This window comes from Nuphar pumila, chromosome 6 (assembly GCF_984573655.1).
Source record: "Nuphar pumila chromosome 6, dmNupPumi1.hap1.1, whole genome shotgun sequence".
Taxonomy (NCBI): Eukaryota; Viridiplantae; Streptophyta; class Magnoliopsida; order Nymphaeales; family Nymphaeaceae; genus Nuphar; species Nuphar pumila.
The window spans coordinates 116,072,869-116,078,129 of record NC_143254.1 but is presented as its reverse complement, the minus strand read 5'-3'; positions in this window follow the sequence as shown (position 1 = coordinate 116,078,129).

Here is a 5,261-nt window from a genome sequence, read left to right as displayed (position 1 = left end):
CTCTCTCTCTCTAAAACTCTTATCCGTTGTGCCACCACGATCATGTCTTCGGGTCCCCTTCTCATCTTCCCTGAGCCCAACCTTGGCCAAAGCAGCAGTAGTATTGGCTACAGTACTAACCGTTTTGAAGATGGTGATATCAGATTGGAGAAGACTTCCATGTTGCCCAAGAGCTATGTCAACAAAAACATCAAAGAGAAGGAGAAGGAGAGCGTGAATGTGGGTAAATGGAGGTTGAATAAACCATCGAACATGACTCAGTTTGTCCATGTAAATGATGATGATGATGGGAGTTCGTCTGTGGTCACCGATGGACAACGGGAAGCTGACGATCTCCGGTATCGTGCCGAATCCTTCAAGGTGCTTCACGAGGGTGTGGTTGATGGTAGCAAGAGCATCGATGAGAAATGTGCTTGGCTTCGTTCTCAACTGGTTGGGGACGATGTGGAGTTTGATACTCCCTTTGGAAAGCGTCTTCTTACCTATGCTGACCATACGGCTTCGGGGAGGTGCTTGCACCATATCGAAAATTACATCATCGAGAATGTGTTACCATTTTATGGTAAGTGCTTACTATTTTACCTCTATTATTTTGCAAAATAAAGTGAGATTATTCATTGACAATATTTTCTCGAGAATGAGATTTGCAATTATGATATGGAAAAATGGTTAGTAAGGGAATTGTTGTAAAAACTCCTTAATAACGCAACCAATGTTGGTTGAAAATAGGCAACACTCACACGGATGACAGCTTCGTTGGGCACCGAACAACCAAGATGGTGCACGAGGCGGCCAAGTACATAAAGAGCTGCATGGGAGGAGGAGATGACGACGCCCTCCTGTTCTGTGGGTCGGGGACGACGGCCGCCATCAAGAGGCTGCAGGAGGTGATGGGAATAGCTGTACCCTCCACCATGAGGTCGAGGGTGGTAAAGTCCCTCAGGCCAGAGGAGAGGTGGGTGGTCTTCGTGGGGCCCTACGAGCACCACTCCAACCTCCTATCTTGGCGGCAAAGCCTGGCAGAGGTGGTGGAGGTGGGAGTGGACCGTGACGGACTGGTGGACACGGAGATGCTACGCAGGGAGTTGGAGTCGCCCAAATATGCCAACCGTCCCTTGCTGGGCTCCTTCTCTGCTTGCAGCAACGTCACCGGAATCTACACAGACACTCTAGCCATAGCTCGGCTCCTGCACGAACACGGTGCTTTCGCCTGCTTTGACTTTGCTGCAAGGTATGTAAAACTTGTACTCTCTCTCTCTCTCTCTCTCTCTCTCTCTCTATATATATATATATATATATATATATATATATATATATTGTTACCGTCTCTATCTAGAATTAAGGAATTCAAAAGACAATAGCTAATATTAAGCTTTATCTTGTTGGCTTTCCTTTGACAGTGGGCCTTATGCACAAATCGACATGCGATCTGGAGAGCTTGAAGGGTATGATGCAGTATTCTTGAGCCCCCACAAGTTCGTAGGTGGGCCCGGGACACCAGGGATACTGCTCATGAGCAAGTCCCTCTATTACTTGAGATCTGCGCCACCTTCCACCTGTGGTGGAGGGACCGTAGCTTTTGTCAACGGTTTCAATGAGAAGGTATGCAACTAACTAGTTGTCGCTTGACGTACCTTAATTATTCCTCCTAAGAATAATTATATATTCATAGTCTATCCTATCCATCCTATTCATGAACTAATTGGTTTCTAAATTACCTCTCTTATTTGTTTAGGACACTTTGTACTATGAGGACATAGAAGAGAGAGAAGATGCAGGAACTCCTGCTATAGTTCAAAAGGTGAGAGCTGCCCTGGCGTTCTGGGTGAAGGAGTACATGGGTTATCACCTCATCGACACCCAGGAGAGCCTGTGGATTGAACACGCACTTGAGAGGCTTCTGCCCAATCCCAACATCAGCGTTCTTGGAAACACCAAGGCGAAACGTCAACCCATTGTATCCTTCTTGGTCTACACGACTTCTTTGGGTACATCTGGTGATGAATCAGGGGCGTTCATGTGGAGGGAGAGAGTCATGGTGAGGGACAAGCCTCTCCACGGTCGGTTCGTCACGAAGCTACTGAACGATCTCTTCGGCATCCAAGCCCGTGGTGGGTGTGCTTGTGCTGGTCCCTATGGTCACACCCTGCTCAATGTCGACAAGGAGCAGTCCCTTGCCTTCCGCTCTGCAATCGAAAAGGTACTTTTTGTAAACAATCATCTTTAGTTCTTAAAGGCTCCCAAATGATGAATTTCAAAGCATTCTTACACTTCTTTTTCTCCTGAATTAATGATCTTCGAAACTGAGGAAGATCATGGGAGAGCATCTGAATTATTCAAAATGATTGGGCATAACATATTTTCAGGGATATAATGGGCTGAAACCTGGATGGACGAGGATCAGCTTCACCTATTACATATCTGAAGAAGAATTTGAGTTCATCCTTGCTGCCATTGAGTTTGTCGCCATTTACGGTCAGCGATTTCTCCCTCTCTACCACTTCAACTGGAAGACCGGTGATTGGACGTTCAGGAAGAGCTCCATGAAGAACTTGGTCGGAGAAGAGCGAGCGCTTGCCTTCAATAACTTCATGGCCGTGGGCATTAGGACAGTTCACAACCACACTTATGGTGTAAGATCAGCTACCACCACCACCAATCCAAATGCCGCAATAGCTGGGCTCGAGCAAAAGTATGCAACCTATCTCGAGAATGCAAGGTTTATTGCCAAATCGCTTCCAAAGTTGCCCTCTAGACGTCGCATACCCCAAGACGTCGATCTAGACCTCATCCTCTTTAGGATTTGACTTGACACAGTGCTCTTAAGTTGGTTGATTATTTATTGATAGTACTTGTGGGAATGCTCATGAAGGTTATCGTCTTGATGACCTACCAGGAGCTTGTTGTTTGTTTGCTTGAATGTTCTGTACGTCTAATACAATAATTGTTAGAAAAGGATTCATCAATAATTATTAGCAGGGTTTTGGGTTACATCCACTGTTTTTATTGTTGCTCTGTTTGGCTTAATTCCTATCACTCAATATCTGATCGGCGTGACAAAAGTTTGAAGTAGCAATTTACTTGCAATGAGTTTTTTCAACATGTGCAATTTTCTCAATTTCTTTGGGAAATATTGATAACAAAAAAAAACAAAGAATTTTAGGGTGCCTTTAATTGCCCTTGTAAAATTTGGGATCGGGCATGCACCAGATCTAACTCTCAAGCAAACAAGAGATCTAAGACCTGAGGAACTGAGATCCATAAAAAAAAACCCAACTGGTTTCTAATCCAATTGAGTAGTGAGTGGAGAGGGAGGAAAATCTGGTCATGGTGATTTTCAATATCTACCCATCTTGGTGGATCAAGGGTCAGATGCTAAATCCCCCATTCAAAACAATTTTAGGAAATTTGGCATTTGGTGCAAATCACTGAAAATCAGAGGCTGATTTTCAATATTATTTGATCCAAAACCAGGCAGGGGGGGCTTCAAACCAAAGATCTAGGGATCTCAAATCCCCAGGATCGATGATTGCAGAGCCAAGGAAATCAAGCACACTAAAAAAAAGAGCCAAAACATAAAATATATAAAAAAAGTTAATGAAAAATTTTCTGAAATTTTGCTGCTAGAAATATATTTATTGAAAACTTGTTGAAACAACAAAATTGTGATATTTTAAATTTATCAAGAATTTATTGACATTTTTTCTTTTTAACAAAATATCAATGTCATTGCCCTAAACAAAATCATCTTGAATATCTTGTTTTTTTTAAAGAAGTCTTTATATGAAAACAGAAATGCATCCCAAGGATTCAGGATACATCAGAGACTCGGAACCCACATTCTATCATCAAGCCAACCATTCATTTCAAACTATTGATGAAACAAAATAGTTCAAACTCTTAATAAAAATTTAATAAACTTCAAATTTAGTTCACAAATTTTTTATTTAATCCATCCGCTTATGAAAAGAACGCCATATAATTCATAGATTTGTCCTCTCCAGCACCAGTCCTACCATCATACCACTCAATTGTGTCTGAGTCTCACTTCCTAAGAAATATAAAACAATGGGTGAGAACTACAGTTCTCACAAAACCTTACATAATTCAAAAGTCTGGCATAAAGCATAAATCTAACAAACATCAACATTAGAAAATGTTAAAGTACGTGAAACATTTCAAATATAGTTGCGATAACAAAAGATACATAAACCAATGCATAATGCATGAGGTAACTTTTATCTTTCTTATTGACACTTACTTTTGAATGCTATTAATTTAAGCTTCATCCTGACCCAACTGTAGGTACTGTTCACAAAAAAAAAAAAAAGTACAAAGCAATCCCTAAAGGTATATTTCTCGTTCACACAATTATATTTTATTAACTTGGTATACACCTTTTCCTCAAGGCGACATCAAGATACAATACCCTAGGAGGTCACTTCTTGGTATACCAATAAAGCTTATTAGTTGAAGCCCAAAACCTTACCATTCTCGGGTCTTAATGGTAGAAAATGTTCCCGACTATCATGGTCGAGAATAATGAGCCCAAATATCATGCACTTGAAAAAATTCTATGGAGTTCAGTGCCATCCCCTCTTCCACAACAACCATTCAAGTATCAAATCTTAGAGGGAAACCAAGGTGCAAATTAGTACACTATTTGAGTATCTTTTACATCTTAAATTTTCAGATCTTCTTTCTACTAAAAATGGTTTTGGATCTATAATATTCATAGCATGAACTCATGCCACATGAGCGCCATGTAGCTCAAACAAGCATATGATCTCATTTATCATCCAATTCGGTGATCTCTTCACTCAGACACAACAATGCACCCATCATGTGCCAATATATACCGATATATGCAAATATGTATCATTCATCATATGCATCATGACAAAATTTAAAATTACATTCAATATAATATTCACAAAAGATTGCACCAGCACACTGCCTCAATAGGTTCACATGTTGCTCAATAACAAGCCACAAAGTCCACTTGGTTCACTTCTAGAACCATCACATGCATTCAAACCAAAAACAGTTCACTCACAAGTCTGTTAATGCAAAAATTTGCTTGACGTTAAAAAATCTGTCATAAATCATACAAAACGATTTAGACTCTGATATTTTAATTGAAGCACTTACATATGTTAAATTCATACATTCAAAATCCCAAACCTTAACTCATTACAAATCATAAAATAAACTCGTGAGAACAGCAATGGCAACTACTTCAACACGCCACTCTCGTGGAA